The sequence below is a fragment of the Mauremys mutica genome, chromosome 22 (genome assembly GCF_020497125.1).
Source record: "Mauremys mutica isolate MM-2020 ecotype Southern chromosome 22, ASM2049712v1, whole genome shotgun sequence".
Taxonomy (NCBI): domain Eukaryota; kingdom Metazoa; phylum Chordata; order Testudines; family Geoemydidae; genus Mauremys; species Mauremys mutica.
In genome coordinates, this window is record NC_059093.1 from 18,293,286 (window position 1) to 18,316,259 (window position 22,974).

Here is a 22,974-nt window from a genome sequence, read left to right on the forward strand (position 1 = left end):
AAAGGCTCTTACGTAAATTAAGCTGTCATGGGATAAAAGGGAAGGTCCTTTCATGGATTGAGAACTGGTTAAAGGACAGGGAACAAAGGGTAGGAATTAATGGTAAATTCTCAGAATGGAGAGGGGTAACTAGTGGTGTTCCCCAAGGGTCAGTCCTAGGACCAATCCTATTCAATTTATTCATAAATGATCTGGAGAAAGGGGTAAACAGTGAGGTGGCAAAGTTTGCAGATGATACTAAACTACTCAAGATAGTTAAGACCAAAGCAGATTGTGAAGAACTTCAAAAAGATCTCACAAAACTAAGTGATTGGGCAACAAAATGGCAAATGAAATTTAATGTGGATAAATGTAAAGTAATGCACATTGGAAAAAATAACCCCAACTATACATACAACATGATGGGGGCTAATTTAGCTACAACGAGTCAGGAAAAAGATCTTGGAGTTATCGTGGATAGTTCTCTGAAGATGTCCACGCAGTGTGCAGAGGCGGTCAAAAAAGCAAACAGGATGTTAGGAATCATTAAAAAGGGGATAGAGAATAAGACTGAGAATATATTATTGCCCTTATATAAATCCATGGTACGCCCACATCTCGAATACTGTGTACAGATGTGGTCTCCTCACCTCAAAAAAGATATTCTAGCACTAGAAAAGGTTCAGAAAAGAGCAACTAAAATGATTAGGGGTTTAGAGAGGGTCCCATATGAGGAAAGATTAAAGAGGCTAGGACTCTTCAGTTTGGAAAAGAGAAGACTAAGGGGGGACATGATAGAGGTATATAAAATCATGAGTGATGTTGAGAAAGTGGATAAGGAAAAGTTATTTACTTATTCCCATAATACAAGAACTAGGGGTCACCAAATGAAATTAATAGGCAGCAGGTTTAAAACAAATAAAAGGAACTTCTTCTTCACGCAGCGCACAGTCAACTTGTGGAACTCCTTACCTGAGGAGGTTGTGAAGGCTAGGACTATAACAATGTTTAAAAGGGGACTGGATAAATTCATGGTGGCTAAGTCCATAAATGGCTATTAGCCAGGATGGGTAAGAATGGTGTCCCTAGCCTCTGTTCATCAGAGGATGGAGATGGATGGCAGGAGAGAGATCACTTGATCATTGCCTGTTAGGTTCACTCCCTCAGGGGCACCTGGCATTGGCCACTGTCGGTAGACAGATACTGGGCTAGATGGACCTTTGGTCTGACCCGGTACGGCCTTTCTTATGTTCTTATGTTCTTATATTGGGCTGCATTAGTAGGAGCATTGCCAGCAGATCAAGGGAAGTGATAATTCCCCTCCATTGGGTACTGGTGAGGCCACGCCTGGAGTACTGCGTCCAGTTTTGGGCCCCCCACTACAGAAAGGATGTGGACAAGTTGAAGAGAGTCCAGCGAAGGGCAACGAAAATGATCAGGGGGCTGGACACGTATTACACGGAGAGGCTGAGGGAACTGGGCTTGTTTAGTCTGCAGAAGAGAAGAGTGAGGGGGGATTTGATAGCAACCTTCAACTACTCGATGCGGGGTTCCAAAGAGGATGAAGCTCAGCTGTTCTCAGTGGTGGCAGATGACAGAACAAGGAGCATTGGTCTCAAGTTGCAATGGGGGAGATTTAGGTTGGATATTAGGAAAAACTTTTTCACTAGGAGGGTGGTGAAGCATTGGAATGGGTTACCTAGGGAGGTGGTGGAATCTCCATCCTTAGAGGTTTTTAAGGTCAGGCTTGACAAAGCCCTGGCTGGGATGATTTAGTTGGGGATTGGTCCTGCTTTGAGCAGGGGGTTGGACTAGCTGACCTCCTGAGACCCCTTCCAACCCTAATCTTCTATGATTCGGATTCTATGACACTACTTACCATGAATACAGCACAAGGACTGACTTGGCCCACAGTCCGTAGCACACTGGCTGGTACAGAGATCTGACTGGTTACAGCCAGGATTTCAGATGCAATAAGAACATTGTTTATCACAGGGACTATGGTGAGTGCTGATGAACCACAGAAACCTGAAGACCAGGAAATTCCGTAAATACCCATAGCATGAAATACTGTGGTATATAAACGGAGGCAAGGTGCTCATTGCCAGAAGGGGATAGTGCTCTGCTAGCCCCAAGCCAGCTCTGTGGATGACTGAGTAGTGTTCACCAAGTAATTCTTGGCAATAGTTTTCTGACAGTTGTCAGATAAGTTATCTATAAAGAATTTGGTTCATAATTCAGCCACCTCTGCTCTTACTGAAGTTCTGGACGTCCTTGTCCCATGATTAAATGTGCTCACGCTCAGTATGTTGGGAACGTAAGGGCCAGGGGCACTGCTCAGAGTGTAAGTTCTTCCGGGCAGGGCCCATACTTTTGTTATGTGTTTGTACAGCACTTAGTACAGTGGGGGCCTGATCCCTGCTTAGGGCCCCAAGTCACTGCCAAAATTAATACAAAATGATAATAATCACTAATTACATAGGTTAGAAGCTGAGCACTATAAAGATGCCGTGAGCCCGAGGAGTTATCACTGTGTCTGATCCTGAAATATTTATAGATTAATAGATTTTAAATTCAGAAGGGAGCATAATGATCATCTAGCCTGTCTGACCGTCTATATAAACCAAGACATAAATTTCACCTAGCGATTCCTGCATCCTATGGTAGAACTAGAGCAGCTCTTTTGGAATGACATCCGGTCTTGATTTAGAGACACCATGTGCTGGAGGCACCAGGCACCCTTTGGTAAACTGTGACACTCATTAATTGCTCTTATTGTTAAGAATCTTATTACCAGTTTGAATTTTGCAGACTTCAACTTCTAACTATTAGATCTGGTTACACCCGTCTCTCCTGAATTAAAGAGCCCTCTATAATCAGGTATCTTCTCCCTCTGGAGGTATTTATGGATAGTGACCAAGTCACATTTTAACCTTCTCTTTGATAAGCTAGAATAGAATAATAGAATATCAGGGTTGGAAGGGGTCTCAGGAGGTCATCTAGTCCAACCCCCTGCTCAAAGCAGGACCAATCCCCAACTAAATCATCCCAGACAGGGCTTTGTCAAGCCTGACCTTAAAAACCTCTAAGGAAGGAAATTCCACCACCTCCCTAGGTAATCCATTCCAATGCTTCACCGCCCTCCTAGTGAAAAAGTTTTTCCTAATATCCAACCTAAATCTTCCCCATTGCAACTTGAGACCATTACTCCTTGTTCTGTCATCTGGTACCACTGAGAACAGTCTAGATCCATTCTCTTTGGAACCTCCTTTCAGGTAGTTGAAAGCAGCTATGAAATCCCCCCTCATTCTTCTCTTCTGCAGACTAAACAATCCCAGTTCCCTCAGCCTCTCCTCATAAGTCATGTGCTCCAGCCCCTAATCATTTTTGTTGCCCTCTGCTGGACTCTTTCCAATTTTTCCACATCCTTCTTGTAGTCTTCTTGGCAACAAGGACACACTGTTGACTCATATCCAGCTTCTCATCCACTGGAACCCCTAGGCCCTTTTCTGCAGAACTGCTGCCTAGCCAGTCGGGCCCCAGCCTGTAGCAGTACATGGGATTCTTCCGTCCTAAGTGCAGGACTCTGCACTTGTCCTTGTTGAACCTCATCAGATTTCTTTTGGCGCAATCCTCTAATTTGTCTAGGTCCCTCTGTATCCTAACCCTACCCTCCAGCATATCTACCATTCCTCCCAGTTTAGTGTCATCTGCAAACTTGCTGAGGGTGCAGTCCACGCCATTCTCCAGATCATTAATGAAGATATTGAACAAAATTGGTCCCAGGACCGACCCGTGGGGCGCTCCGCTTGATACTGGCTGCCAACTAGACATGGAGCCATTGATCGCTACCCGTTGAGCCTGACGATCTAGCCAGCTTTCTATCCACCTTATAGTCCATTCATCCAGCCCATACTTCTTTAACTTGCTGGCAAGAATACTGTGGGAGACCGTGTCAAAAGCTTTGCTAAAGTCAAGGAATACAACGTCCATGGCTTTCCACTCATCCACAGACCCAGTTATCTCATCATAGAAGGCAATTTGGTTAGTCAGGCATGACTTGCCCTTGGTGATAAATAGACTGAGCTCCTTGAGTCTCTAACTGTAAGGCAGGTTTTCCAGACCTCAAATCATTCTTGTAGCTCTTCTCTAACCTCTCTCTTTTTTTTCAACATCTTTTTTTTTTAATAGTGCAGACATCAGAATTGGACATCAGTTCCATATGATGAGGTTGCTACTGCTTTGAGAATTTTCTCTTTTTAGGAAACAGTGTTAAAGGCATGTTTCCATTTATTAATCATTATTCACTGACACCATGAAGCTGTTTGGTTTCAGCTGAGGAACAACTGTTTTGACTCTTCCCGAACGACAGATCATTTCAGAAACATTTACCAAGAATTGCCCACTTTCAAAATAGCTGCCATCTCCCAATGCTCTCAATAGGACTGAGCCAAGCTGCTCTCATGGAAGATAGAGACAGAAAGGAGAGCTGAGACACAGGTCAATGGAGGCAGTGGCCATCTCTGCTGAGCACAGCTTATGCCTGTCCTCCCATAGAGAACACTAGGGCAATTCTTTGTGAATTTCTCTGAAGAACAGCGTTATTCTTCAGCCTCTGCTGACAGAGAAACTTTCAGTTATAAAGAACAATAGAGAGAGATACAAGTAAACTTTAAAAAACTATTTAAAAAAATTATCCATTGCATCAGATCTACTCAAGGCTCATCTCAGCCAGTGTTTATGTAAACACAATGTCTGAACTGAGACCACCTGGGACAAAACTGGCTCTAGCACGGGGGGCTCAGTTTCTTAAAGGATCCATTTTAAAATTAATTTGAACTCATATATTAAATACTGGATTTACTTGAAAACTCCCAGGAAATTAATTCAGTATGCAGCAAATAAGTGTTGCAGTTTTGGGGAGGATGCATTGTGTGTCAGGGACCCACAGCTGAACCCAGACCCAGCTCATTGCCCTCGGCTGATTCAACTAATGAACCTGACCTCCTGATTGATTGAAGACTCTAGTGGGCACATTCTTAAACTCTGGAGCAGGTCTGGGTCCCTGGCTGCTCAATAGTTTCCTTGCCTACAGCTGTCCTGCTTCCTGTTCCTGCTCTCAGCTCCATCCTTGCTCCTGACCCTCACTCCTAACCCCTGCTTCTGCCTCCTGGTCCTTGTTCTTGGCTGCCACCACTGGTTCCCTCCCCGTGGCCCCTAGTTCCTGGTTTTCGCTCATGCTCTGCTTCACCTGATGCTTCTGGCTCTGACCCTTGGCTCCTTATTCCTGGTTCTCAGCTCTGGCTCGCTCCTTGGACTTGGTAACTTGGCTCCTGATTTGGGCTGTGGCCATTAGGCCTGGTCACCTCTGCTCCAGCCACTAGGCCAGCCGCCCTCCCTGACCATCAGGAAACACTTCCCCATGGCCTGATCTTTAACAGCATTCTTCATATATAGCAAAGAGCTTGAATCCCAGCTTGAAGTGCAAAACTTAACTTAACCTCAGCTATGGAGCCATGACTGCTTCTCCATGATACATTTTTGTGTTGTTTTTAACATATATTGTTTAATTATTTATTCAGCTTCCTATCTTATGTATACTTAACAAGATTTCTTTTTGCATACACATAAAGCTGGAAACATTAATTTCTCATTGTATCCTGTCAGTTTTCTTAGAGAAAGTCTATACTAGCGATAATGTAATGTTGTAAAGAGAATTGAATTATTCATGGCGATGGAGTGAAATGACTTACAGTAAAACTTTATATTTTATGTAATTTGTTTTTCCCTAAGCCTGTTGTGTAAACATAACAAATTATGCATGTCACTTCCTTTGCTAAGTGTTTAATATTTTAGCAAACTTGCTCTGTGTATTTTTGTCACTTAATAAAAAGAACCAGTAGATTTCTTTAATAAGCAGTGATTAGTGCATGGTACCTATACGTCCAAGCAAATCAAACAGTTGGGGTTTATCTATGTGGGGAAATAGGCCAGAATAGCTATTCCATAATAGCTCCCTGGATGGACACTCTTATTCTATACTAGTCTACTTCTGGATTAAGTTAAACTATACAAAGACACTCTAGTGTGGAATAAGAGCGTACACATGAGGACCTAGTGCAGAATAGCTTATTTTGCAATAGCTTTCCTGTGCAGACAAATCCTTCTACAGCTGCTAACCGAGCCATTACGTTCATGGAGTCTAAATCCAGAAGAGAAAACTCTGATCATCTAGTGGGAGCTCCTGCATATCGCAGGCCACAGAGTTTACCTGAAATAATTCCAATTTGAACTACAGCAGATCTTTTAGAAAAACATCCCCTCTTGTCTTAAACATTGCCCGTGATGGAGAATCCACCGCAGCCCTGGGCACATTGTCCCAATGGTTCTGTGCTAATAATGGGCTAAGCTATGGCATTGAGGGTATGTCAACACTGCAGTAAAATACCTGCAGGTGGCCTGTGTCAGCTGACTTGGGCTCTGGGGGGGCTCAGGTGCGGGGCTATAAAACTGCAGTGTAGACATTCAGGCTCAAGGGGGGAGGATCCCAAAATAGGACCCCAACCAGAGCCCAAACGTCTACAATGCAATTTTGTAACCCCACAAGCACAAGTCAGGGGATGTGGGCCAGCCATGGGTGTTTTATTGTAGTCACGGCGGGTGCAAGGATGTTTCACGCCCTAGGCAAAACTTCCACCTTGCGCTCCCTCCCCCGCTGAGCCCTGTGGCAGCCCTCTGCCCTAAGGCGCCCCCACAGGGGCAGCTCCCTCCCTCCGCCGTAAGATGCCCTCCTGCGGATGCTCCCCTCCCCCCCTCCGCCCTGAGGCGCCCCCCCGCGGCAGCTCCCTCTCTTCGCCCTGAGGTGCCCCCCCCATGGCAGCTCCCCCTCTTTGCCCTGAGGTTCCCCCCCCATGGCAGCTCCCCCCAGCCCGGGGAGCCATGTGGCAGCTCCCTGCCCCAGCTCACCTCTGCTCTGCCTCCTCCCTGAGCATGCCATCGCCGCTCCACTTCTCCCGCTGTTTGGCGCCGCAAGCCTGGGAGGGAGAGAAGCAGAGCGGGGCAGCGTGCTCAGGGGAGGAGGCAGAGCAGAGGTGAGCTGGGGCGGGGAGCAGTTCCCCTGCATGCTGTGCCCCCCCTTACTTGCTGCAGGCGGCCCTCCCCGCGCCCCCCTGCCCCAGCTCCCTCCGCCTAAACGCTGCCGCTGCCGAAGATCTGGCTGCCGGGGTCAACGCTGAAGGACCCAAAATGCCGCCCCCCAAATGCTAGCGCCCTAGGAGACCGCCTAGGTCGCCTAATAGGTTGCACCGGCCCTGATTGTAGTGTAGACATACCCATCGTCACAGAGACATTGGAAGATGCATCCCTGAAGAGGAGACAGAGAGAACTGCTGAGGCGCTGGTAGGCTCAGCTCTTCTTGTGTTTTTCTGGCCTAGAGTGAAATGTGCAAAGCAGGGTCTGTGAGGAAGCAGAGGACAGTGGTTAGGAAGCTTTGGCTCCAAGGCACTTGTTAGCATTAAGGCATGAGAGGGAGAGAGGAAGGGCATGGACCAGGCGTGGAGACTGATGTATTGCTAAGACTGGAAGGAGAATGCTCTCTTGGGAGCTCAGGCTGAGAAGGGAAATATTTGCAAGGAGGTTCCATTCCTCTTTCCCGCATCAGAGCCCAGGGTCCTGGAGGTGAAAGCAGTAGTTAAAGGTACAGTGGTGTCGGGTTGGTGCCAGCTCAGAAAAGAAGATGGCCAAACCTTTGCCCATTCTCACTTATCTAAACATACTCCACCTTCTACAGACCTGATTTCACCTGACCTCACCCCGGCACCTGACTCATAGAACTTATAGCCAGTAAGGACCATCATGACCATCTAGTCTGCACATCACAGGCCACAGAACCTCACCCATCCACTCCTGTAACAGACCCCAAACCTCTGACTGAGTTACTGAAGTCCTCAAATCATGGTTTAAATTCTTCAAATTACAGAGAATCCATCATTTACTCTAGTTCAAGCCAGAAAGTGACCTGTGCCCCATGCTGCAGAGCAGGGTTCGGCAACCTTTCAGAAGTGGTGTGCCGAGTCTTCATTTATTCACGCTAATTTAAGGTTTCGCGTGCCAGTAATGCATTTTAATATTTTTAGAAGGTCTCTTTCTATAAGTCTATAATATATAACTAAACTATTATTTTATGTAAAGTAAATAAAGTTGTTAAAATGTTTAAGAAGCTTTGTTTAAAATTAAATTAAAATGCAGAGCCCCTCAGACTGGTGGCCAGGACCCGGGCGGTGTGAGTGCCACTGAAAATCAGCTCGTGTGCCGCCTTCGGCAAGTGTGCCATAGGTTGCCTACCCCTGCTGCAGAGGAAGGCAAAAAAACTCCCAAGGTCTCTGCCAATCTAGCCTGGGGAAAATTCCTTTTCAACCCCAAATATGGTGATCATTTAGATCCTGAGCATGTAGGCAAAACCTGCCAGGCAGATACCTCAGAAAGAATTCTCTGTAATAACTCAGAGCCCTCCCCAATTAGTGTCCCATTTCTGGCTGTTGGATATATTTGCTGTTAGTAGTTGCAGATTGTCTACATGCCATTGTAGGCAGTCCCAGTATACCATCCCCTCCATAAACCTATCAAGCTCAGTCTTGAAGCCAGTAGATTTTTTGCCTCCACTGCTCCCCTTGGAAGGCTGCTCCAGAACTTCACTCCTCTGATGGTTAGAAACCTTTGTCTAATTTCAAGCCTAATCTTGTTGATGGTCAGTTTATAGCTATTTGGTCTTGTGTCCACATTGGCACTTTACTTAAATAACTCCTCTCCCTCCCTGGTATTTTATTCTTCTGAAGTATTTATAGAAAGTGATCATAGCACCCTTCAGCCTTCTTTTGTTTAGGCTAAGCAAGCCAAGTTCTTTAAGGGTATGTTTACGCTGCAGTGTAAGCCCAGAGTTAGTGGAACTAGGGTCAGCTGATCCTGAGTTAGAGCACCCAGGGCATAAGTGGCTACACTGATTGTTAAACCTACGTTAAGGTTTTTCTAACCTGGGGCTCCGGCATCCACACGGCAGCACGAAGACCTGAGTCAAACCAACAATATCCCAGATTCCATGGTGCCCTCCCAAAATGTAGCCACTCCAGCCCTTTGACCCTGGTGCACTGTGGGGAAACTTGGATGTCCACCCTGCACATTGCAGGAAGTTTGAATAGCCCGTCAACGCAGCCTGCCGAGGAGTGATTTTGGTCTGTGTGCTCCCAGCTACCAGAGCCAGCAACATGAAGGAGGAGGCGGCACCTTTTGGAGAACTTCTCTTGCTTGCGCCTTCACTCCTGCATCAGGAAACAGGCAGAGCTTCTGTGAGATGCTGGTGGATGTTTTGGAGATGTTTTCTGACCTGACAGAGCTTAGGATGGAGCAGGAGGAGAAGTACACAGAAAAACTAGATGAGTACAAGTCCATGGGGCCAGATGCGCTGTATCCGAGGGTGCTAAAGGAGTTGGCAGCTGTGTTTGCAGAGCCATGGGCCATTATCTTTGAAAACTCATGGTGATCGGGGGAGGTCCTGGATGACTGGAAAAAAGGCTAATGGGGGGCTCAACCGGTAGTGATCAACGGCTCCATGTCTAGTTGGCAGCTGGTTTCAAGCGGAGTGCCCCAAAGGCTGGTCCTGGGGACGGTTATATTCAATATCTTTATTAATGATCTGGAGGATGGCGTGGACTGCACTCTCAGCAAGTTTGCAGATGACACTAAACTAGGATGAGTGGTAGATACGCTGGAGGGTAGGGATAGGATACAGAGGGACCCAGACAAATTAGAGGATTGGGCCAAAAGAAACCTGATGAGGTTCAACAAGGACAGGTGCAGAGTCCTGCACTTAGGACGGATAATCCCATTCACTTTTACAGATGAGGGACTGAATGGCTAGGAAGCAGTTCTGCAGAAAAGGACCTAGGGGTTCCAGTGGATGAGAAGCTGGATATGAGTCAACAGTGTGCTCTTGTTGCCAAGAAGGCTAACGGCATTTTGGACTGTATAAGTAGGGGCATTGCCAGCAGATCGAGGGATGTGATCATTCCCCTCTATTCGACATTGGTGAGGCCTCATCTGAAGTACTGTGTCCAGTTTTGGGCCCCACACTACAAGGAGGATGTGGAAAAATTGGAAAGAGTCCAGCAGAGGGCAACAAAAATGATTAGGGGGCTGGAGCACATGACTTATGAGGAGAGGCTGAGGGAACTGGGATTGTTTAGTCTGCAGAAGAGAAGAATGAGGGGGGATTTGATAGCTGCTTTCAACTACCTGAAAGGGGGTTCCAAAGAGGATGGATCTAGACTGTTCTCAGATGACAGAACAAGGAGTAATGATCTCAAGCTGCAGTGGGGGAGGTTTAGGTTGGATATTAGGAAAATCTTTTTCACTAGGAGAGTGGTGATGAAGCATTGGAATGGGTTACCTAGGGAGGTGGTGGAATCTCCTTCCTTAGAGGTTTTTAAGGTCAGGCTTGACAAAGCTGGGATGATTTAGTTGGGGATTGGCCCTGCTTTGAGCAGGGGGTGGGACTAGATGACCTCCTGAGCTCCCTTCCAGCCCTGATGTTCGATGATTCATGTGCTGAACCCTGTCTTCAAGCTGTGCAGCCAGCATCAGCCTTTCCTCTGGCCTCCCACCAGGCCTTTCGTCTAGCTGCAAGTCTCTCTGTTTGTGGTACTGAACCTGCTTGTTGGTCCTGTCCACAACTTCAACCATCGGTTCATCATGGAAACGCTTCCTTTTGAAACAGTCTGTGAAGGTACAGTGGGCCAGCCTTGCACTGCCCTTTGGGCAAGCTGTGGAGGTTCTGCAGCCAGTAGAGGATGAGGGGCCTGGAACAGGACAAGACACAGAGGGTTATTGTCCCAAATACCCAGAGAGCCACGCTGAAGTTACTCAATTAGGGTGAACTGGAAAGAATGGAGCAGACAATCCCCAAAGTTGGTAGATATTCCAATACTTATATTTACCAAACCAGTGCAAAACAGCTTCTATAATACCTCACTAGTTACCCAGAAGCCAACATCACAGTTCCCTTAAAGCAACCCAGCCTCAGGCCTCTACCCAGAAACCCAAGTTAAATATGATGAGGATTACTAAAAATCTTATTCATCATAGAAAAAAGTTCTACCAATTCCAAAGGACACATTACCTCCCAGGTTAATGAATATTCCAGATCTTACTCAATACAGGCTTACAGCCAATTCTTATTAACTAAACTACAATTTATTAAAAAAGAAAAGAGAGTATTGGTTAAAATATCAGACACAAGTACAGTTCTGAGATCAGATTCATAGTAGAGATGGTAACCTTTGTAGTTCCAAAGAGTTCTTTCAGAATTAGTCCATAGGTTATAATCCAATGTCCATATTCAGAGAGAGCTCAGTTTTATGACTTAAGCTTCCTCTGCATGAAGCATCAAACAGATCTGAGATAAAAAGGATCAGGACCCAAGACATCTTTATGCAGTTCCAGGCCTTCTTTGACAGCTCGGAGTCCTTAGGCGAACAATAGGCAATCATCGAGACTTTGAAGTAGACCTATTTCCTAAGCATCACTGGTAATTAGCTACACGGATTAACATAAGGCAATTGCTTGTTTTCCACCATTCGTGAATGATTTGCTATACATTTCAAAGAGATGAATACAGTGATATCCTATATTTACTTTTGATCTCTGAATTAACAGAATACAGCATAGACAGGGACTGTTTGATTACACTGTTCACCTCAAACAATATATATGTAAACAGACAAAAACACAAACATTATCTACTAAAATGTCTCATAGGGTAGAATTTGGGTCATCTATCCAGCAGGATGCTTAAACCTTTCCAGCCATGCGTCACACCCTCGTGCAGGAGAACAGAAAAAATCCTTGTGGAATTTCAAGGACATAAAATGCTACTTTTCCAAACTGAACTTCAGTATATTGTGAGAGGGTTACACAGAAGTTCCTTGCACAGCCTCGTTAATCACAGCGAAAGGAGTGCAGAGACAATGATAAGTTACAAATGTGAAGCTGCTTTTTTATTTTAGAAAATTGCAGAATTACTTGGGTTGGCTCGGGGGAGGGGGTGGGGTTGGGCAGGGTGCCATCAGTGGCAATGCTACAAAAGCTTTTTCTATCATTTCAGGCCTTCCATATTTTGGAGGGCAGAACAGTTCTTGTGCTGCTTGGCTGGCAGAGGGAGTTGTTATTCCAAGCTGCTGGTGGGAAACCCGCAGTGCATGCAGGTGAAGTATTCGAACGTATAGAGACCGACCAGCACATTGATTAGTGGAGTGGGCTGGTCAGCTACCAAGCTGGCCCTGGGAAATACACCCTCCCCTGCAATGTGACTGCCTAGCTGGGGTTCCTGCTCCAGGAAAAGTTTCTATCAGCACCTGGGATTGGTTCAAAATTCATGAGGGAATCAACAGGATGCGCCATTAGCTTCCACATGGCTTAGCCTGTTATGGCTGCATGCAAACACACACAACTCCACAATCTTCCTCCTCCCTGCCCCAACTGTAATTGGGACAAATGGTTTTGTCACCTGTGGACAGCATGGACTAGATTTGTGAATGGAACACATTTCCACCTCCCCCATTTCACTATTTCCAGGGAGCTGAACAGACCATTGAGTGGTTACAGAGCAGCATACTTACAGGCATGGCAATGTAAGGTCATTGTTTTTAAGAAACAATAATTGCTTTAGCACAAATTTGTGCCTTTCCTGTAAGAATACACTTTCAAGGTGTTCTTTACTGTTTGCATTTCCCAGCTGCCATTTTTAACTCCACCTGCTGGGTGGGAGATGAAAGGGGGACACCAAGGTGCTGGCATACAATCCGCCATTAGCAGATACATGCTGCTAGCCACGGCATCCTGTAACTTTTGCACTGGTTCATAGAATGGAAATCCCTCCCATTACTGTATTAATAAACATTACGATGGAGCCAGAAACTTACTGGGTTCAGGAGAAGCTTCTGTCCCGTCTGTGTCTGCTGCAGACTCCACAGTGGGCTGTTCCTCAGGGAGGTACAGGGACTCATAGTGTGCTGCTCCTCTCCAAAGCCTATTCTGGGATCGGTTCAGCAATTGAGTGACTTCATTGTCCTCCCTCGGCGCCTGCTGCTAGCTCCCATCAGTCCCCATGCTGGATTCTGGGGCCAGCAGGATATCATCCCTGTGGACCACGTCATCATGCAGCAGCACTGGCTTCATGCTGGGAACAGTGCCAAGCACCCAGTCAAACTCCTTATAAAACGGGCATGAGGTTGGCAAGTTGCCCAAGGTGTGGGTCTAGAACATAAGAACAGCCCTACTGGGTCAGACCAAAGGTCCATTAGCCCAGGATCCTGTCTTCCAGCTGTGGCCAATGCCAGGTGCCCCGAGGGAATGAACAGTACAGGTAATCATGAAGTGATCCACCCCCTGTCACCCATTCCCAGCTTCTGGTCCCTGTTTTTCTGGTACTCAGTCTTGAGCCACTTAATCTGCTCCCTGAACTGGTCTCCAATCTGATATATTTGCAAAATGCTGGTAGCTTCTTCACTATTTGCTGGTATGCCTGATCATTCCAGGTACTCTTACGGAAGTCCACTGTTTTGCTGGCCTCACACTACAGATTCACCAAAATCTGGCTGTGCTCCCATGAACATGAAGCAGCGCACTTGCAAAAGGCTTCTTCTGTTCAATCTGCATTACAAACACAGAAGGCTCTCTGATGGCATGTTTGTAGCTTAGTGGTCAGAAGACAATGGAAGGGTTAACGCTGACTCACTGAGCTGCTGCAGTACACCAAGGAGGCCGCTTCTGTTTTCAGTGGATTGGAGATTCTTAGGATAGAGAAGACAAAGGACATTGCCCCATGGGATTGTGGGATACTTTTGGTCAAAGGGATGCTATGTCTACACTGCAAAGCAACAAGGCTTGAACCTTGGGTCACTACTTGACTTGGGCTCAGACCCCGTAGAGTCCTAGAACCCTAGGTCTGATCCCAAGTCTGAGAGAACTGTGTTTAGACAAAAGGGAGGTCTGGGCTCAAGCCTGAGTCTGAGCCCAGGCTTACAGGGCAGTGTAGGCAAACCCTAAGTTTCCTCTTCTCAGGTAGGTTCTTTATTCCTCAGATCATCCTAGTAGCCCTTCTCTGCACCTGTTCCAATTTGAATTCAAATGTCTTAAAGATGGGAGACCAGAACGGTACACACTATGCCAGATGAGGGCTCACAAGTGCCTTGTATAATGTAAGAACACCTTCCTATCTCTACTGGAAGTACCTCACCTGATGACTCCTCGGCTTGCATTAGCCTTTTTCACAGCTGCATCACATTGGCAGCTCATAGTCATCCTATGACCGACTAGTACACCTAGATCTTTCTCCTCCTCTGTTGCTTCCAACAGACATGTCCCCAGGTCATAGCAAAAATTCTTGTTGTTAGTCCCTAGGTGTGGGACCTTGCACTCTGCACTATTAAATTTAATCCTATTTCTACTACTACCGTTTTCAAGGTGCCCCAGATCTTCTTATATGATACTCCAGTCCTCCTCTGTATTGACAATACTTCCTGTGGTGGCTAGGGGTCCTCTTGAGTCCCCACCAGACCACAATTTGGGCTACTTACAGAGTCCTTCCCCTGGTTGTGGCAAACAAGGGCTTCTCCAAACAACCAAAGGTTCTTTTCCCTCTCTTTCCCCTGGGAGAGGGAGAATCAGAGTAAAAGAAAAAGACAAAGGTGGTCAGCCTCTTAGACAATCTTTTGGGTCACCCTTTTGGGGTTCCTGTTACCTACAGGTTCTAATATCCTTGCTCAGGATTAAGGTCTGCCCCCAGCCCATCTTTGTGGTAACCCCCAGTTTGCACCAGGTCCGTATGGTCTCAGGGGTGGCAAAGTCTGCAACTGTCTTCCTGTTTGCTGATCTGTCACTGTAGCCAGCAGTCTGTGAGGCACAACTGTCTTCTCCTAGTCACTGCCCCTCCCTGTGGGGAATTTTCCCTTTTTAAGCTTCCTCTCGCCGGGCAGAACAAACCTTACAGGTATGTCTGGTTAGTGTTGGCTGAGCCCAAAAGAGCTCGTTAGCATCCTCTCTACTGGAGTGAGGGTGTGCCCCTCTCACCTCCCAATTTTGTGTCGTCCACAGATTGTGTTAGCACACTCCCACTTTTGATGCCAAGGTCATTAATGAAAATGCTAAATAAGATTGGCTCCAACTTCTCCAAATCTTCCTTGGCTGAAACAGAATTATCCAACAGAACCTCAGTTTTCAACCAGCCCCTCCCTAGTCCCCAGATCCTTGCTCTGTACCACTGTATGCTGAGGAACCTGTATCAGAAGTAGAGAGAATCTTCTGTCTTCGGAAATTAGCCTAGGATAGGATAGAAATATAATCAGAAGAGGTGAGAACTTAATCTTCTATGAAGTGGTGGTTCTAGTGAGCACAAGTTGTGTCCCCCAGAATATTCTCACCATTTGCCAGAACTACCACATCGGGTGATGAAGACCATCAGTGTCCACTAGCTCCACCAATGGTAGGTCCTGGATATGTACGTATCCCTGTCTAGCCTATATCTTCAGCAGCATATTGAGACTTTTCCATCCCAAATGGCCTCCTTTGAAAGTGGTTCCACTTTTAAGCCCATAACTCTGAAAGTTCATCCACTTACTGTTTCTGATTGTTGGGTGCCAGGAGTAACTTTTGGGGGACAGGTGATGTTCTGTGAAATGTGCTGTCATTAAAGTCATGCACACAAGCTGTAAGAGAGCACATTGTTTTATCTAACCAGTCTCTGGACACACAGAGGACGGGTTTGCCCTCTCAGCCTGGCAGTATCCTTGCCTCTTGTGTCAGCCTACAGATATAAAACAGCAAGTAAGAACCTTGGCCAACCTAGTGACATTCAGCTGAAGCGGTGGTTTTATTTAAAGATATTTCTTCCATTTCAGGATTGCATGTTACCATAGCCAACACTCAAAGGCTAGAGTGATGATGATGCCATGGGGCTGGTAAAGTGAAAAAAGCAAATGCTGGTGCTAAACTATAAAATACAGTATTCGCTGCATGAACCAACGGACTGGTTCTTTGAGATGAGCAGAGTTGTTCTTTTCTGTGCACTTGGTAAGCTGGATGTGTGAATGACTTTTCTTTCTTCTAGTCCCAACTGTAGTTGGAAGAGAGCCTAAGACATAAGCCTTTTTATCAGAGGCCTGGTATAAGGCAGAACCTGTTCACAGAGTAACACTTTGAGGGTACTAAATTTTTATGACACTGTTGTGTTTGGGAGCCAAAGGTGGAAACCTGCTGAAAAAGTGGAAACCTGTTGAAATTGTTTAGTTAGCTTTATGCATAAATTATTATTTTAAAACATTTGTGCTATGACATTTTTATAACTATATTTAAAAGTGCAAGGAAGTAAAAACCAAAACAAGAAATTGACATTTTGTTAATATTACATTGTATGTATAATATATTGTATTTGGGCTGTACCTGAACCCCTAGCTACGCCACGGTGTTGGGAGCAGCTGATGCAGGAGCCAGCTCACCAGCTCTATGCTAGCAAGCTTTCCCCTCTGCCAGGAGACTTCTCCACCAGCAAGTTATAGCCAGAATCCAGCCTGTTAAATGTAAAAGTGAATTGACTTTGGCTTGCTTATACTGCTTTGGTGACGGCTTCCTACAAACATCCAGGAAATAAGGTTTTAGTCACAAAGTGAATTTTAAACTAGCTCAATTGTGTATTAACTCTGGAAGCCATTAGAAAAGTTACATTCTTCCAATAAGAGGAAAGAAAGAATACCACGTGGCCAGTCACAACTCACAGCTCATATTTTACATACTGAGCAGATTGTTCATATAGAAACATATTTCACAAAAATCATTTAGTAATTTAAAAACACAAATAAATCTGAGGAAAGCATGACATCCCACAAGCAGAAAGAGGCTGCAGCTGTTAATTAAGTTATTCTCTATAAATTATTTGCTCAGCTGTTTGCTCCCCCAGGTATTAATCACTTACTCTGGGTTTACTAATAAACAAAAGTGATTTTATTAAGGATAAAACATAGGATTTAACTGGTTTCAAGTAATAACAGACAGAACAAAGTAAGTTACCAAGCAAAATGAAACAAAACACGCAAGTCTAAGCCTAATACATTAAGAACTGAATACAGGTAAATCTCACCCTCAGAGATGTTCTAATAAGCTTCTTTCACAGACTAGACTCCTTCTTAGTCTGGCCCCAATCCTTTTCCTGGTACAATTCTTGTTAGTTCCAGCTCAGGTGGTAACTTGGGGATTTCTCATGACTGGCAATCCCCTTTGTTCTGTTCCACCCCCTTTGGCCTAAGGCAGGAATCTTTTGTCTCTCTGGGTCCACACCCCTCCTTCTAAATGGAAAAGCACCAGGTTTAAGATGGATTCCAGTATCATGTGACATGGTCACATGTCATGTACGACCTCATTTTTCATTACCCAGGTCACAGGTACACTGGAAGGCTTGCAGGTAAATAAACCCATTCACAACCAGTTGTCCTAGTTAATGGAAGCCCTCAAGATCCTAAGCCACCATTAATGGCCCACACTTTGCATAATTACAATAGGACCTCAGAGTAATACTTCATATTTCTAGTTTCAGATACAAGAATGATACATACATACAAATAGGATGACCACCCTCAGTAGATTATAAGTTTTGAAATGATACCTCACAAGAGACCTTTTGCATAAGCATATTCCAGTTACATCATATTTACACTCATAAAACATATGGAGTGCAAGTCACAAAGTGAATAATACTTTGGAGATGAAATGCAAAGATGGGATGCAGTTGTCCTGTCCACAGTGGCACTTGCTCAGAAGACCAGATCTAGGGGGTCATCTTTGCAAAAAAAACGCCTTTGGCATTTTTACCAATTTTTACCAAAAGTGGTACCTTCAACAGCACAGTGCCCTTAGTGCCATGCTTGGTCATTGGTTCCATACTTAAACACCCTGGATTTGCTTTGTAAATCTCCTATCCAAGTTCTGAGCAGGACTAACCTATTGTGGGATTTGATACTGACACTATATACTGCTGCCTAAACCAGTACTGGATTTACCATGGCGCCAGGCCCACGCTCCAAAGGGGCACCAGCTCGGCCCGCTCTTCTCCACCCCCAATCCACCGCTCTCTCCTGAGGGGGCAGCTGGCAGAAGCTTGGTCCTGCCACCTCCTGCTGCAGCAGGGCAGGGTCCCCCGGCAGCCAAGCTCCCCATCCCCTGCCTCTTCCACCGAGTGTGCTGCGTTCCTGCCCCTCCTCCTCCCAACACTTCCCCTGCTGCTGAACAGCTGTTTGCCCATGCGAGGGAGCGGAGTAGTGGAGCTGCAGCACACTCGCCGCTCAGGGGAGGAGGTGGAGAAGAGGTGGGGGTGGGGCCTTGGGGAAGGGGATGGAATCAGGGCTTACCCCCTCCAGCCCCCTGCCATGAGCCACTCGGGGCAGGGAGCACCCTCACGACCCCAGCCCACACCCCCAGCCCTCTGCCCCGACTCCTGCACTGCCCTCTCACACTCCAACCCCTTGCCCTGACTCCTTCACCCCCCCACACACACCCTCCCTCACCCTGAGCACCAAATGGGAGCTCTTGCACCCCCTCCCCCACATTCCCACCTGCACCCCTTGCACCAATTGGGAGCTGCCCCAGGGAAGCGCTCCACACCCCAACCTCCTGTCCCAACCCTGAGCCCCCTCCCTCACCCTAACTCCTGGCCAGACCCTGAACCCCAATCCCCAGCCTCCTCCTGCACCCTAACGCCCTCCCAGACCCTGCACCCCCAGCCCTGTGCTCCGTGCACCCCCACCCTCAGCTCAGTGCAGAGAGAGACAAAGAGAATGGGCTAGAACCAGGGAGAAAGTAGGTACCTGCTCTATGTGGGCAGGGGCAGGGCTGATCCCGTTTACCCCTTCCCAGCCCTGCTGCACTTGCAGTTTACCCCCAGCCCCTCCCTTGCTCCAGGGACAACCCCAGCTCCCACCCCACTGTGCTTTTCCCCCAGGCCTCTGCCTTGCTCCAGTCAGCAGGGTCTAATCCTCCCACCATGCCCCATTGTGCTCATCTTGCCCCTGGCCCCTGCCTCGCTCCAGCTGGGGACCAATCCTTCCCCCACACCATACTCACTGTCAGGATGGATAAAAATCAATGACTTTTAAAACAAAATCAGATTTTTTAAATTTAAATCATTTTGTGAGGAAAAATCCTATCTAAACATAGTTTTAATTAAGATACATTATATGTCACCATGGAATAGGGATTATAAATTCTAATTTTACAGTATGAGACAATATATTCATGTAATGTTTAAGAAAAGTTTTGTAAATGAGTTCTAATAGTTCATGGATTAGGGACCCAAATTTATAGGGTTCCACAGGCTTCTGTATAGATTATTTAGGTTAATCTTCCTATCTACCCAATGGGACTCAGTGCTCAGTCTAGAAGATACCATCAGAGATGCTTAGTTTTGCAGTTCTCAAACTGTGGATTTGTGTCTCAGGAGGCAACATGCTTGTTAACAGCAAAAATGTTTTTAAATAAATAAATAAATATATAGAGGTGAGAAATAACAGACCTCAACCCTATAGTCCCTCTGCAAATTTGGGTACACAGAGGCAATCCCTTACCTCTCTCTAAAAGTGAAAAGTTTCAAGAAGTTCAATGAATAGAAGATTATTGGGGGTGGAATAGAGCTGGACAAGGAGAAGAAGTCTTGAGATAGATGTGAGAAGCGAGGGACACATGCTTGTTTTGTTAAAATATTATATGTTTGCTGTTGAAGAAAAAAATCCAGAATACATAACGTTGTTGTTTTAGTTAAATAAAACAATTTAAATGTCTGTCTGGTGATGTTCTCCTCCTAATACAGCCTGGCAAGAAAATCCTCCAAATATTAATGATTAACCTGTTGAACTGGAGATAGTTCACCTCTCAATGACTTCATAAATATCTGCTTCGATTATCGTGGTAAATGAAATAACCAAACAATCATTCATTTTCTGATACAGCTGTAAAACTCATCTGAAAAGTTTTCAAAATAAATCACTGTTTAAAAATGTATAGTGTCTACCTTCTAAAAATGAAACCTGCATCTACCTCTCAGTTGTGAAGAATATGTATTAAGGTTATAACAACCAACAAAAATGCACTTTTATGTAGAAAACCATGATTAAATCAAGTCTTACTGACTAGTGATATAAATCAAATCTACCCTGCCCGCTGTGCTCTTGCCCCTGGCCCCTTCATTCCCCAGGGGGGGCCCACAAATTTGTTTGGTGCCGGGCCCACAAAAAATTAATCCAGCCCAGTCCTAAACATGGGGATAGCTGAAATATTTGGTACTCAAACATTTCCATAAATGCCTATTAGAGCTGCCATATTGAGATACCATACTGGGGGATGGGGATGGTACAGACGGATCGGAATGGTAGAACCTGGTAAAGCCATGAAGAAGACAGGACTCATTGAACAAGTGTGTTGTTAGTGGGGTCCCACCAGGACTGCTTCTTGGCCCTACATTATTTAATATTTTTATTAATGAAAACATAAAATCTTCACTGATAAAGTTTGCAGCTGACACAAAAATTGGGGGAGTGTAAATAATGAAGAGGAAATGTCACCGATAGAGTGTGATTTGGATCACTTGATAAGCTAGACGCAAACAATATGTGTTTTAATATGGCTAAATGTACATGTATACATCTAGGAACAAAGACGGTAGGCCATACTTACAGGATGAGGGACTCTGTCCCGGGAAGCAGTAACTCTGAAAAAGATTTGGGGGTCATGGTGGATAATCAGCTGAACATGAGCTCCCAATGTGACACTGGCTAAGAGTGCTAACGAGATCCTGAAATGCATAAAAAGGGAAATCTTGAGTAGAAATAAAGAGAGGGTTTTTTACCTCTGTATTTGGCACTGGTTGGACCACTGATGGAATACTGTGTCCAGTTCTGGTGTCCACTGTTTAAGAAGGATGTTGATAAATTGGAGAGGGATCAGAGAAGAGCCATGAGAATGATTAAAGGATTAGAAAACCTGCCTTACAGTGATAGACTCAAGGGGCTCAATCTATGTAGCTCAGGGGTCGTCAACCTATGGCACGCGAGCTGATTTTCAGTGGCACTGGCCACCAGTCCGGGGGGGCTCTGCATTTTAATTTAATTTTAAATGAAGCTTCTTAAACATTTTGAAAACCTTATTTACTTTACATACAACAATAGTTTCGTTATATATTATAGATTTATGAAAGAGACCTTCTAAAAATGTTAAAATCTGTTACTGGCACATGAAACCTTAAATTAGAGTGAATAAATGAAGACTCAGCACACCACTTCTGAAAGGTTGCCGACCCCTGATCTAGCTTAAGAAAGAGAAGCTTAAGGAGTGACTTGATTACTGTGTATAAGTATCTACATGGGGTAAAAATATTTAATAATGGGTTCTTCAGTCTAGCAGAGAAAGGTATAATACGATCCAATGGCTGGAAGTTGAAGCTAGAAACATTCAGGCTGAAAATAAGGCATACATTTTTAACAGTGAGAGTAAGTAACAATTTATGAAAGTTTTAGTGGGTTCTCCAGCACTGACAATTTTGAAATCCAGACTGGATATTTTTTCCAAAAGATCTGCTCTGGGAATTATTGTGGGGCAGGTCTCTGCCTTGTGTTATATAGGAGGTCAGACTAAATTATCACAATGATCCCTTCTGGTTTTGAAATCTACAAATCTATGAATTATGTCTGCTTTATGCTGACAATACTATTCAATCTCATCTCAGTGTTTAAAAGGGGCTGCTTAGCTTCTGTCGTTTGCTCACTTTTCTTTTCATTCCATCCATATTTTAGAGGATGAAAGGCCAACGTGGTGCTCTTGTAATTGTAATATCTTTGATATTGAGTTCAATGTGTTACGTCTACCCCTACTTATCTATCCTATTTAAATTATACAGTCTCTGAAGACCTAAATATTTTTCACCTGGTACCAAATCTGGCTGAAACAACTTAGTACTGAAGACACTTTTATGGCTCCTTGTCTTACATTGCTCTTGTAGAATAATAATGAGGGTGTAAAAACCATCCCGTTTTCTGATTTATAAGGCACTCTGAGGTCTCCATTGTATTTTAAGTCCTGAACAGCAAGAAATGATCATAAATCATTGCCCAAAAAAATCTCCAAATACTTATTGACAATGAGGGAGAAAAGGAGCTGCTTCCAGTTACTTCTGGAACGGTGTCTGTCATGCCGACGTGCTGTTCTAATAGAAATCCAGCTAGGTCTCATGAAGAAATCTCCATCTGTCTCACTGGTTGTGTAATATCCCATTGGTTTACAGTAGACACACATGGCGCAATAGCAAGGAGGCGGTGTCATATTTGCAAACCCAGGACTCAGACCCCAGCAACAATTGCAGTTGGTTAGTTTGCAAGCCTACTTTTCCCCACGGGATCTGTAACATGCTGACTTGGCTCTACAGCATTCAGCAACACTCTTCCAAAATATGTGTTGATATTTGGGGAGAATGTGGCTGGCTGCACAATCAAGAGCAGATTTGCCATGTGGAGTCTCCTTTGTCTCACCATGTGAACTATATGTACACATCTTAATGCACACAGAACATCTGATACGTAGGTACCACTGCCCTCTGCTGGGTGGAATATGCTAGGGCTGCTCACATGCACAAATTTGTCTTCTGGCTGAGCTCACCTACAGCTTAGAAGTGTGTTATCTTTGAGTTGTTAAACTGAAAGCTATGGGTTCTAGTTCTGATGTTACATCCATTTATCTGGCTGGTAATGCTCTAAGTCCGTAGTGCAGAGGAAATGGCTGCCAGTGTTCAGAGCACTGGGCCGGATTGTTTATTGATGTGTCAGCATTGAAGATACTCAGGAGGGAAAGTTCCACATTGTGCTACTTCTGGTATTTGTCTAGAGGACACAAAGAACAGCCTTTGCTGGGCACAAG